A 14228-nucleotide genomic window follows, 5' to 3' on the forward strand; every position below is an offset into this window, starting at 1 on the left:
AGCGTGTAACTGCTGTATAACATATGACAGCATCATTCAACTCCATGATAGTTCATGTACTCACCTAAGAGGACAAGGGTTTGCAGACGCCACACAGATCTCGGGAGCAGATGATCAATTTTCTAAATAATTTTTGTAATTGGTTCATGGACTTAGTGAGGTCAGTTCAGCACATCAGCACTAAATGTCCGGTGGCAGATCCACCGATCAGGCTATCACTGAGTATCGCAAGTGCATATTGACAACTATCGACTAAGTGTTTCGTCCCCATAGAGAATATCAAGCCTCTTGACAGCTGGACAGGACGTAGAGTAAGGTCCCCTCAGACAATCTGAGGCATCTTGTTAGTATCTCTAAGCAACATACTCTGTGGAATCCTTCTGCCTTCTACATTCTGTGGGAGTGTGTTTGACTCTGGCGAGGGGTCCATCGGGGTCTATGACTGGATCGTCTCTCTCCAGTAATGTTGTATCCAGATTACATTAAAATAGAATTTACTTACTCCCGCATACGGCATGGAGAATTTATACTCGGTCTATACTGGCAAGAGCGGACTTTTGAGCACCCATGGTATTGGAAGTGGAACAGACACTATCACAGCAGTGTGCCCAAAGGACCTCACAATCGAGGTAGGACTAGAGCCACCTTGAGAAATCCAGAAAGAATTCCAGTTAATCATGAACAGTTTGATCTAGATCTGCCTCCCCGGGCTCTGCAAATACTTGTGTATGGCAGGTCCTAGCGAATGGAGCAAAGAAGGGAGGGCAACCATACGTCCTTGCAACCATACCTCCTTGCAGTAAACTCTTATGGTCCAATGAATGAACCATACCTCCCTGCAACCATACCTCCCGGCAATAAACTCTCATGGTCCAATGAATGAACCATACCTCCCTGCAACCATACCTCCCTGCAATAAACTCTTATGGTCCAATTAGTGAACCATACCTCCCTGCAACCATACCTCCTTGCAGTAAACTCTTATGGTCCAATGAATGAACCATACCTCCCTGCAACCATACCTCCCTGCAATAAACTCTTATGGTCCAATGAATGAACCATACCTCCCTGCAACCATACCTCCCGGCAATAAACTCTTATGGTCCAATGTATGAACCATACCTCCCTGCAACCATACCTCCCTGCAATAAACTCTTATGGGCCAATTAGTGAACCATACCTCCCTGCAACCATACCTCCCTGCAGTAAACTCTTATGGGCCAATTAGTGAACTCTGATGTCTGCCAGGAACATCCAGCCAATTCACTATCATCTTCATTCCTCTTTCCTTTCCTTATACGCAACCCTGAGAAGGGGGATGAGAGATCACTGCTTGTGTTCTAAACCTCTACTTGGGGAAGGGGAGTAGTGGCAGCTTTTTCCTTATAAAACATTTTACTAGGTTGTTGAAAGATTTCCTCCCCTCTCCTGGTCCTTAAATCAGATATTAATATACCTTTAACAAAAATAAACTACTGCATTTTTAACAGATATTTCTAAAGAGTACAATCTGCCCTCAGAATGGCATCACAGCAGCATATTTCACTAGCCTGGTATATGAGTTTACAAATGTTTCCATTGCAGACCAGAGCGGGAATTGGTTTTGTAGAGATGCATGGTGTAAGAAACTGGATTATTTGGGGGTAGGTGACTGCCCACCTCAAGGAACAAGCACAACTCTTGACAAGGTAAACCCTCAAAGTGTCAAAACTAACCGGAGCTAAACCCCTGGTAGCACAAAGCAGACAGGCCTAACTTAGGGCAATATTTATGCAGCATCAAAACAGTAAAAAAAGGTGCCCAGCAATAAAAATCCCAAACTGAATTAAGAAAATGAGAGTAAAATGTATTAAACAAAATAACACTTTAACAACAAAATTCCAAAAAGTAGACCGCCTATATGAAGTGTTAAATGTTTAAGTAAAAAATAGCAGTCAAAAAGCACTAAGCACTAATCAATGGTCGCGTTGACCAGGACCTAGTTGGGCTTTGAGGTTGGCTACGATAGAGCGTGGGTCAGACATACCAACCTGGTTTGTCACGGTCAAAGATTTTTACTTCTAAATTAGTCTTATAAGTTCCAATCAACCACACAAGTACACTTCTAAGACCCCCAGAACCTAGGGGCAGGGCATTTAGAGACTCCCAGGGTACAAGACAGAGGCAACCAGCAATGTCAACTAGTTAGCTGGGCACTTTAGTGAAATGGCCTCTTGCAGCCTGTGATGTCCCTGTAGTCACATATTAGATCAGCAACTGACCCTGGGAGTTCACTTCTTTGTCCTAGGCACAAGGGGCGCAGATCCAGTCCTCTCAGGTCACAGACAGCAGGGCAGTCCTCTTCTGTTCTTCCGCAGGTTGAGAAGTGTTCTTAAAAAGGAGATACATTTATGCCTGGCACTCCCTAACCAATGGGGTAAAAGTTCCTGTGGACAACCCTACCCACTTTTTCAGTAGTTCATGTTTGCCTTACTGCAAACAAACCCATAATTCCATGTGTCCGGGCATTCTGAGATGGCAAAAGTCTTTGGCCACCCAAAACCTCAGCTCAGAGTCTGGAGGTGCGAGTTAGGAGAGTACAATGGTAATCCTAGTGTCCATCTACACATTTCTCTAACATCCAGTTTGAAGAAGGCACTACACTCACAACTAATCCAGAGGCATAGGTCTGCTAGGACTAAAGCAGCACCCTTCAGCAACCAGAGGAGATACACCAGAATTGTCTTGGCATCCCGTTACATGTGACTCAACAGACAAGCAGGATTTGACAGGGAGGTGTCACAGGATGCCCACAGCCCTAACAGTGAATATTCTTTTGAGCACAGAGGAGTTATCTCTGTGCATTCAGAACAGCCTATTGTTTGCTACTGCGAAGCATTCCAAACCTCATTCACACATATTCGTGCAGGGGCACATGCTGGAGAGCTAAAGCAAATTAGCCTACAGAAAATTCATGAAGGGAAAAGGTGACTTTTAAAAAGTTACTTTTCCTTACTGTCTATTAAAAATCCAAATTCACCACTGAATTGGACTTTTAATGACTATTAAAAATAGTTGTTTCATTATTTTTCTAGCTGGTCCCATTCCAAACATACAATATTAGCTTTTTTTAATCTGTGCATCGGTTTTCTATATAGGACTGCTATGCCTGCCAGAGTGTTCCTGTAGATACAGGGTAATATTAATTTTCTACATGTCCCACTTTTAAATATCGTGCACTCAACCTTTTGGACGACAAGGCTTATATTGGGGTGACTTACTAATATTTAAAAGAGAGGTTTTAACCTGCCAAAAAGAGCTATTTTGCTAGGTCACACTGCAGATTTTACACTACAGTTGCCAGGCTACACAGGGTAGGCCTGTGGCAATGTTTGCACGGCCACTATAGTGGATAGCACAATAGATGACAATTAACTTCCAGGTCTTGGGTGCGCGCTCTCCATCATATACCAGGGACTTAAAGGCAAGTTGAATGAGCCAATCTGGAAGAAGGCAATTTAAAAAAATATAAAGGAGGTGCACAGGTACTTTACTACTGGTTAGAAGGGGTAGAGTGCATAAAGCTCAATAGCCACCAGAATTATGGTCCAGAAAAAGGCCCAACAAAAAGGGGTGATCAAGCAGAAAATGCATTGTCAATAGGGTGAGTATGTCTATTTTTATGAATTATTGTTTTTTTGTAGATGAAATCAAGGAACCCCACCAAATTGCTTAAATATTTCCTTAGTTGGAGCAGCTGCCTGTAAACTTGTGTTTGTACCAAGAAGCTATGGGTAGGAGGTGCTGCTTTGTGCGTACAGCAATCTATTTCCATATTTGAAGAGTTATGCCTTCATGTGTGTATTGTTGTAAGGTTGTGTGTGGTATGTCTTAGGCCCTCATTATGGGTGGTCCGGATAATTGAGATACGTGCAGCCCATATCTCAATTAGAAATATTGGGATGAAAATTGGCAGATCAAATTTACCGATATTAATGGAGAAAATGGCTGGAACCTACCGAAATGCGTGGATTTTTGTGCCATAAACACCAAATCCAAACGTTATTCCTTAAAAAGAAAATTGGGTGGTATTTACCACACCTAATGAATCCCAAATTGGCGGCGTTAGATTTTATCAAAAGCAATAAATATCACTCCAATTAGAGGGCCGCTCATAAGGAGAGCCATAGTAGGTAACACTGTTTTGAGTGTGTTGAAACACACAAAAACTGCATATCTACCCCTTCAGTTGTCAGTATAGTTGACATAAATGCCTTACATACACATTTAGGGTCCCTTATCACATGACCTAAGTATCATTCAGTGAGCCATTCTTAACTGTTTGCTAAACAAAAGTACTGGCTCCACATGACTATTTAAACAGGACAGGTCAGGAACAATCACAAAGGCAGAATTTCACAATGCCCCTTTTTTAACAGAGTTTGAACCCATAACTAAAATTGAAGTTTCTGAAAGTTTAGGAAGGATTAAATCTGGCTCCCCAGCTGACGCTTTCCCCCCGCGCTTGTGCCAAAATTCTACCATTGTTTGTGGATATCCTAACCACTGTTTTTAATCTATCCTTGAATCAAGCCATGGTCCCACGGAGATGGAAACTTGCACAGGTTAAGCCCATCCTTAAAAAAACCCTAGCTGATCGTAGCATGCCCGCTAATTTTCGTCCTATCTCTTTGCTTCCCTATTTTGGGAAGGCATTGGAGTTTTTAGTCAACAAACGTCTCACTGTCTATCTTGAGACGAACAGGCTCCTTGATCCCTCTCAATCCGGCTTCCGTGCGGCCCACAGCACTGAGACCGCAGTTGTCGAAGTTGTGGACAATATCAGGCTAGCTTTGGACCATCAAGAATCTGCAATTCTGGTCCTTCTGGACCTGTCCGCAGCATTCGACACCATCTCCCACAGTATTCTTAAACATCGTCTGTGGGAGGTGGGTATCAGAGGGAAGGCCTTTAATTGGTTTGAGAGTTATTTGGCCGACCGTTTCACTATGGTCTCTGTGGATGGGATTGTTTCCTGCACATACCCAGTAACAGTCGGGGTTCCGCAGGGCTCTATTCTTAGCCCTATGCTGTTTAATGTTTATTTAACACCTTTAGCTGATATCATCAGGACCTATGGCTTTGAAACATTATCCTAAGCCGATGATACTCAGTTGCTAGTCACCTGTGATTCTGACCAAGTTTATGTGCAAGCCCGCTTTAAGAGTTGTATGATCCGGATTAATGACTGGATGAATCTAAATATGCTCCAACTGAATGGTGGTAAGACGGAGGTTATCCTATTTGGGAAAGCAGAACAGCTTTGGACTTGTGACTGGTGGCCGGTAGAGCTGGCCCACACCCAATCTAGCCCAAGCTAGCAGTCCGCAATTTGGGCATTACTATTGATAACTCTTTGTCCTTGAAGACTCATATAAACCAAGTGCTTGGGACTTGTTTTGGGATTATGCGCATGCTACGTAAGATCTTTAAGTGGCTACCCATGGAAGCAAGGAAACCTTTGGTTCAGGGTCTTATTATCAGTCGCCTGGATTATGGCAATGCCCTGTTCACTGCACTCAACCAAGATTTACTTTCCAAGCTCCAGATACTCCAGAACACAGACGCCAGGCTTGTTCTCAATCTCCCTTCCCGCTCTCCCTCTGCCCCTACTCTTAAAACGCTGCATCGGCTTTCGGTTCGCCAAAGAGGGCGTTTCAAAATCCTTAGCCTCACCCATAAGATAATGCATGGAGCTGGTCCACTTTATCTGGCAAAAAAAACTTCAATGGTACGTTCCTGGACGTTCTTTGCGGTCTAGCTCCAGATTTCTTCTTGCCCAACCACGCATTCGGACGATACACAATGGGGGCCGATCTTTTTCATACTTAGCCCCTCTGCTCTGGAATAAACTTCCATTGGAGCTGCTGTCCATAAATGACCATCTACTTTTTCGCAGAAAGCTGAAGACTTGGCTTTTCGCTCAATAAATTTAGGTAATTGAACTTTTCAGTCACTGTCCGTCTACTTTGTCTTGGTTGCAAGCGCCCCGAGACCTCTTGGTGATGTGTGCGCTTTACAAAAATATTTGACATTGACATGTAAGCTCTGGTACATTGCAGTACACCAGCAATATGTTCATATAAATAAGTCAGTAATTTCAAAATAAGTATGTAACAACTATAAGTGTGTCCTTCCAGACTAGACGATGGTGTGGTATGGGCCAATGTTTATAGACATGCGTGTCATTTCCTCTTTGTGTTTGCTAGAGATTACATAATTTTCACACTACGCACAAGGAAAACACCAAAGGCCCCAAACCACCTGTGGTTTCTCACACACATGAATATACACCTCCCTTCCATTTAAAGCAAACAAGTCTTCTCAGAGAATTTACCCATTCTAGCTCCACATCCACCCTCCCAAATACTCCCAGACACTCCTTAAAACACATTTCAGTGACAAACACCATTGACAACACAGTCTGACACTTTTGTTTCTTTTCAGGAGTCCTTTGTCTCATTCAGACCTCTGTCCTCCTCAAACCTATCAGGGATGTGGAATTCACAAGTGCTTTGGGAGTGTATTACCAGGTTAGCGATTCAACGCCTTGATTTGCGTGGTCTTTGGCTAGGCCGGCAGGATGGGCATGGGCTGCAACAGCTGGCTGCAGGTCAAGGGTTTGCCCGAGAGGAAGGACTGTTAGAAGCTGCATCTCTCCTCTGCGTCTCATTTTGGCTGACTGGGCGGAAGCATTGGAGTTTTTATTATTGCAGGGATGTGGAATTCCTATAGCCCAACGCCCGGGACATATTGTTTGGGGTCAAGGGCAACAAGTTTTCATGTGTATTTTGTCCTTGGGACAAGTAGGCCCAATCCCCTACAGCACAAACCCTTAGGCTGCCAGTTTACAGTACCACATTATGAATCCGGGAAAGGCGTTGCCTGCAGTTAAGGTAATATTTGTGTCCATAAGTTAATGCTGTTCAAACTTGTATTTATAGTTCATTAATGCAAAACCTTTATTATTAGGGTGAGCGCTCTAAGTAAATGTTGTAAGCTCAGACTGTACTACTGACAGTGGTTTCAGTATAAAAATGTGTACACACGTTTTCAAGGTTTAGCAAAATGAGGCTATGTACACTGCTCCCAGAAAGCTTTCTGATTAGATGCAAATATTTGCAGAAGCTTGAGAGCAAGATTGAGGATTCTTTGCTTTCAAAATAAAATGTTCACAAAAAAATGCAAAAACATTTCTCTAAACTACTGTAACATGTTAGGTACTGTTTCTTTGCAGCATCATTTAGTAAAATGTGTTGATGTATGCTAGTATTTCCCAAAAATATTCATTTTGGAAAATCAGTGTAACCAGTTTTAATAAGATTATGGGAAACAAAAATAAACAAGCAGTGGTAAAGCCAGTAGGTCTGAAATTGTTGGGCAGCCTTTTGGTTTTGTCTATGAGTGACTTGTTTTGGCATGGTTTTTTGTAAAACCTTATTGGTGTTGGAACTGCGGGGCCCTCACCATTATAACAAACATTGGAAAAAGCAAAAATTGTTTTGGTCTCAAAAAGCACACCTTGCCACAGTAGTTCCTGGTACTGAAAAAAACAACTGTGTGCCGATTATGCTCCTTGTAGAACAGAATGCTGTCACTGACAGTGAAGCTAGCTGATAGACCAAAAGAGAGAGAGCGAGAGAGACAGAATTTTAGAAAATACAAAGTTCATGCTTAACGCCAGACCTAATTAGGGGCCCAATTATTAAATAAAGTCTCAAAAGTGCACCTATGTCCTTGCATTAAGTATAGATATATGACTTTTGTGAATTCAAAGACTTTACAAAAGCAGGCCAATAAATAGCACTTCTAGAAAATATTTGTGAACTGCATTTTAGCATTAGCAAATATGCAGGTGTAGATGTGCTCACGCGAAAATCTGAGTGTTTGCAAGTTCACTTTCCCTCCAAACACTTTTTTCCCAACCATGGTAGACATTTTATGTCTGCCATTTCCAGGAGTACATTTCCAACGTCTCTCAGTATGGGAAAGATTAGAGAAGAGTTGGTGAAAACCCTTAAAACATGCAAGTGAGTAGGTTTGCACAAACACAAAAGGGCATTCCAACTCTGGAACTGTCGCTTACCATTACCTTCAGCACCAATATGTAGATCTACTGAAACGTGGCAACATAAGGGGATTGCAAGTATTCAAACACCACTATAGTATGAGCCCTGGCATAATCAGAGAGGCTATATCAGAGCTCGTATGTAATGAGATCGCTGCCATAATTTGTTGCTGCATTACATGGCACAAAAGGGACAAGTGGATTTTGTTACAGGACATGTAGATTTATGAAGCAACCTGCCCCATGGACAAGTAGATATTTTATTAAATTCCACAACCCTGTTATTGTGTGCACAACTTAAGAGCATTATTACAAGTGATGTAGATAGCTTTGAGCTGAGGCAGGGCAAAAACGTGCCTTTGTCACTATGGCTCAAAATGCATGCTTTGGACTGCCTGCCTGCAGTGGGAGCAAGCAGTTTTACATTAGGAAATCTTAGAGACAAAATCAAACAGCTAATTGAAACACAGCCTCTGTAGGTCGTGTTGCTGGGCGGCAGGAACAATTAATTCATCGGGCCAACAGAAAATTGAAACTTCATGCCTTAGCCTGCGGTGACCGGACCTTGTCCCATGTTCCTCCTGAATAGGGGTGGGCGGAATTCGCGTAATCGCGTTACGCAAATCTCCGCGAAACGGCAAAAAATCTCCGCGAACACGCAGAAATTCCGCGAACACGCGGAATTGCTTGTTCGCGATACTTTTTTCCTGTTCGCGATCGCTGTTTGCATGCTTGGGGTGAAATATCTCGCGAACACGCATATTGGGAACGCGAACAAGCAAAAAATGTCGCGAAGTCGCGGAACGCAGATTTTTGGGCAATTTCGCGTTGTCCGCGGAACGCGAAATTACCCAAATGCCGCAAATTCCGCGAACGGAACGGAATTTACCGCCCAGGCCTACTCCTGAACCATGCATGGCAATCAGTGATTGAGACAGTCTGTCCAGTCAGCCTCTGACCATGGACCCTACTGACCAGACTGTGGCAGTAGACAGCGCGGATCTCTCAGTGCGAATTAATTGTAACTACACTGACAGTTTGGGTAAGCTGAGCCCAGCCTACCACTGCACCAGCCTGGTGAGCAGTGGACTACAGCCTTAAGCAGGGCTTTAAGTGGGCCGGGTCTCACCAGTGCTGAGCACCGGCAGTCGAAAAGGGTCTCTATCAATCTCTGTTTTGTGCCTTGGCACAGGCGGTCCGTTTTTCCGGACTGCAGTGAGGGCATGCACATCGATGTGCATGTGCTCAATTCTCACTAGTGGTGAAGTTACGGCTCAAGGTCATGCCAGGTGAGCGTTGTAGGGGGAAGGGAAATCCTTTAAAGATAGTCATTTTCTCTCTTGATTTCCCTTCTCTTTTTGAAACTCAGGAGCAGCAACATTGTCATGGTGTTGCCAGGGCTTAAAGTGGAAGCATTATCAATATTATATACCAGCCATAGTTGCTGCTTATTTATCTTATGCAACTAACAACCACTGTCAAAGCCAATAGTCCTTACTTCTTGTAGGTATGGTGTTACTTGCTGTATCCAATATCTGGATGCAATGACAAACAGCAAAATAGAAGTCGGGCGGCACACTATGCTTACATAAATACAAACATTTTAGGACAGGGACGTGGGAGACTTAAAATAAAAATTCGGGTGAGTGAAAATTCCCCATTGACTTTTACTGTAGAAAATGCAATTCCAGATCGGAGACAGCTAAAATAAAGCCATTTTTGGCTTGAAAAATCGGTAGTCTCCGGCCTGAATCGGGTCTATTGGCATTTATGTGCTTAGCACAAATTTTTAGAAAACATGTTTTAAGCCACGCCCTTAATTACATTGCCCCCCCCCGCCCAGTTTTTTAATCCCACTTAAATCCCTGCCTCCCACCCTTTTCAACCGACCCGCTCAAAAAACTGGGACCTGATCTTAATTTCCTGAAATCTGCCGGGACACCTGGCAAAAAAACGGGACTGTCCAGCCAAATACCCCAAGTTACCCCAAGTCATGAGCTTTCCTCAGTAATATGCATTGTGGGAGATGTGGTCTTAGTTCGTTGCAACTGGACTTATGGATATGACACACCTTAAACACTGATCTGTAAAAGGAAATCTAACCTGATGTCCCAGATGGTATGGCGTCCACTGGTACCCTTCCAACCGTGCACTCACCTGTCAGCCCACTTTTCTATTTCTCCATGGCTGACACTGGCACCAAGTCATAAAGGGCCCTTTCCAACCAGTCCTGCTGGCTGCAACCCTGGGCTGGCTCAAAGTCCACTTCACCCCTGGCATTGGGGCAGCAGACAGCCACGCCCGCTAGAACCCCTTGATTAACATTGCTCTCTCTCCCCAAGGTGCAGGTGACATAGGCCCCCCACAACCCCTATTGCTCTCCTCTATCCTGCTGCCCGTATTTGAAGTAACCTTCAGCAGAGAGCGAGGCCTCCAGGGATGCAGGTAGGCGATGGGGGCCCCCGAGGCACTGATGCTAACTCTGGGTGCAATCATCCGACTTTCCCGCCAAGAAAGTGAAACTTACAGCAGCTCCTGCAGCGCGCAGCTCCACTGCACAGGGGCACGAGCGCACGGCCCACCGCCTGTGAAAACAAGCCCGAAAGAAGCCGCGCCCACACAAAGACACCGAACGGCCACACAAGACCATCACATGCAGCCTTAGTTTGAAAACAATAGGCCACAAAAGTGACTGCCACTTTCGCCTGTGTTGCATTTTGCCCTGATGCTACTTACAGTGAGAAGGTTTGTTCCAATGGTAGCTACATTAAATTACATTTTCCACTTTGATCCAAACCCGCAACCCCTTCCATCGACCCTTAGTTTGCCACCTTTCTAAGAGAAAAATTTCGGCCATTTGGTGTTCTTTTGAGAGTCTGCAAAGGCCAGGACATGACACTAAATAGGACTTTAATCAAGATCGTATGTATTCACTTGTAACATGACTTTTCTGTTTTTGTTTACTGTATTAGACATCAATGCAGCCCTAAACACATTTCAAAGTGCTTTCTATTTCATCATCATCATCATAAAAACTTTATTTCGGCATACAATAAGCCATAAAAGCACAGTAAAAACAGCCAATAAAAGTACATTGATTTCATTATATAAATGGAAGATTAAAAAGTAAAGTTTAAAAGATGGTCAAATCAGCTCGTTCAATGTTAAAACCCCACCAATGGTCCCTGGGTAAAAACAGAGATATATGTTATATAGCTTGTTCATACAGGTCCTGGTTTATCAAATTACTGAGACAGTAGTTTAAGGATGGCCCTTCGGGTGCACCACAGACTGAAAAGAAAGCGTGAAATGGAGTAAACAATAGGCACGTGCATATTTGTTTTAAAAATCCTGTACGCTTCAGAATAGCGATGTGTCCCCAGATTTCTGCAAGTTTGAATTAACCAACGTTTTCTTGCCTTTGAATACCCCCTACAAAAGAATAATACACGAAGATCAGATTCATCGGGGTGGTCACATGCGGGGCAGCCCCTATTTGGAGTCCACTCCCATTTTCGGGAGAAGATACGTAACGGGAGGACTCCATGCCTGAACTGGACATAACGTTTTTTGGCGAGGAGAGGCTGTATATCATCCAAAACCAATTCTAGTTTATACCTGCCTTTTATTGCTAAGAATTCCACTGTCAAACGACCAGTGGTTGATCTTCGTTCGAGCTCATTAAGCTTGGCCTCTCTATAACTCTCCATCAGGGTCTTTCTTGCTGTCTTTCAAGATGTAGCCTCTATTTATATTTGTTGCTTGAAGTATGTACAGATGAAGGCTAAAACTATTGGGGTGGTTTTGGTTAATTTTGTCCCAGCCTTGACATCAAAATACTTGTGGTGCCTGTAGAAAATCGGTCAGATAGCAACCCTAATTGACTTCTACCATTAGCCTAGTCCAGAAATCCCACAGATTTGTCAAAATAAATTTAAGCCAGAAATGAAAAATGGTGTCCCTGGTGATGATGGAGCAAGGTAAAACAAGATTTTGTATACCTCCTCTAATTTGCATGAAATTAATTACGTAATCATTCTAAAATTAATTTACATAACATGTTTGAAGTGGAAGTGGTACTAATCAATATTTGCACCTTGATAAATATAAATACACGTGGGACTAAATTGCTAATTGCATGGCAAAGTTAAATAATTAACAATGGTACGCAAACTAACCTTAGATTGTGTTAACATAGTAAAATTGCATGGTTTATACTGCTTTGTGATTGCATTGTGGCTTAAAGTTATCGTATGGTAAGTATTATCACTTTAAAGGTTGCTGCAGCTAGGAAGATACTAATATATATTGGGATTAGTGTGGGTTTGAACATTAGAACCTTCATTTCTACATATTAATTGCTGTTATGTCTATTTTCGCTTAGTTCACATTCGGGCCTACTAGGCCGCAGTACTCAAGATGGCGTTCTCTGAAGCAGATGCCACCATGTGCATGCGATGATTTTTGCGCATGCCCAGATAGCTCTGAAGATCACGAGGTGAAATGAACTCCTGACATCGTATTCCCTGCTAAGGTCGATGTGTTGAGGACTTGACCGCAAGCCAGTAGATGAGCGTATGAGAACCAAGGAAGAGACAAAGAATGAACCTGTCAATAGGACCCTTTTGCCTTGAAAAGATACATTTGCTGGTCCCCGCATGGGACTCGTAAGGACCATCACAATTCGTGAACTCATGTGCCAAGTCACTATGCAGAACCAGTTTGCACTGGGAAGAGTGCAATGAACTATTGATGTCCCCGAACTGTCCAATCAGAACATTTGGTCTGCCCCTAAAGTTGCCATATTTTGTATGAAGTAAGGCAAGAAAAGGTATAATAAACCCTCATCCGTCATTTACGGTTGTAGGTTCGGGAGGAGTTCGAGAGTTGCAGTTGGAGTTGCGTTTGTCTTTGGGTTTTTCTTTGAGAGGGAGTTCTTATTGGGTGGTTGTTCCTCTTTCAAATTTCCTGACTTTTTCTATTTCAGTAAGTTCAATGCTGCCAGTCTGGGTGTGGAGTTAATCCATACTGCGGATTGATGCATGGACTTTGCAGAGATATTGCATTGTATCCTGTATTCTTGCCTGACGGTTTGATCCCTTGGTGAGGGTCAGACAGCCTGTCTAGGGGAGTCTTTACCCGCGAATGCGGATAACTCCCTGTTCGATCTGAAGCTATCATCGCCTCTTCATTGGTAAATGTTTTTCTGTAAATTTTCTAAATTTATGCTTAAATGAAAATTCTAAATGCTTGATGCTCCTTAATAAATCTGAATTGCAAATTATGAACTGTAGTAAATAAATGCAAGATTAAAGGGATTGATTAATGATTTAGATAAACAACATTGAAATAACAAGAAACCAGTTTTGTGGTTCTTAAATTAATTATTTAAAAGATCAAATGTTTCCTAGACTTTAATTGTGTGTTAGCAGGTTCTAATTCACCATCAACCAGTCCAACTAGTTGGTCCATCGACCAAACAGTGGAGTGCCTTGATGATAAAGTCAGGATTCTGAAAAGTGTATATAGAATGTATATATAAAGTAGCACAAAAATTAATCCTGATAGATAATAAGGTACCCACATGTCCAGCTGCCCTTCTCATGAGTACAGATTCTAGTGAGTTTTGTGTGGATGTGAAGTGTGTTGGTGTTATGGGCCCCACCAATGAATGTATAAATGAACGTTTGTGAATACAAATCTGTGACATAAGGAGAATATGTAAATGTGTCCTTTGCGCTGGATCAGTGACATGGAGTCACACAGTAACCTTACAAAGACACAGTATTGATGCAGATCAAGAGACCCGATTAAGGTGTTAGCATACATGCCAATCCCCCGCCTCCACCACCCCCACCCCGATTGAGACAGGAGACTACCGATTTCAAGGCTAGTCTCCCCCCTCACAATTCCTGAACGCAAAAGCCAGATTTCTCAGTGGGCTTCAGCCAACAGGGTCTGGTCTTGTGTGAGTATGAATATGCACTGCCAATAACCTACTCCGGCAGGTCAGTGCACAAGATTTTTGTCAAGCTCTCTCTGCTTGCCATAGCGCTTTCTCTGTGCTCCTGACAGGTAAGGAAAAAATATACATTCATATCAAATCAATTCAATTCCTTCT

General features: G+C 42.9%; 1 protein-coding gene across 7 annotated transcripts in view; it reads right to left on the bottom strand.

Moving 5' to 3' along the window:
* CENPQ (centromere protein Q) overlaps positions 1-14228 on the bottom strand; it is a 227049-nt gene that overhangs the window by 113557 nt on the left and 99264 nt on the right. The window contains exon 1 of one of the 7 annotated variants that reach the window (XM_085651749.1): positions 10635-10739. The exons of 2 other annotated variants lie outside the window; for them this stretch is intronic. The gene's annotated coding sequence lies outside the window, so the exon portion shown is untranslated. Of the gene's footprint in view, positions 1-2261; positions 2366-10210; positions 10740-14228 lie in introns of those variants that run through there. 4 more of the 7 variants (XM_085651750.1, XM_085651748.1, XM_085651747.1 and 1 more) reach the window with 4 other exon arrangements.

The sequence above is a fragment of the Triturus cristatus genome, chromosome 4_1 (assembly GCF_964204655.1).
Source record: "Triturus cristatus chromosome 4_1, aTriCri1.1, whole genome shotgun sequence".
NCBI classification, from domain to species: Eukaryota; Metazoa; Chordata; class Amphibia; order Caudata; family Salamandridae; genus Triturus; species Triturus cristatus.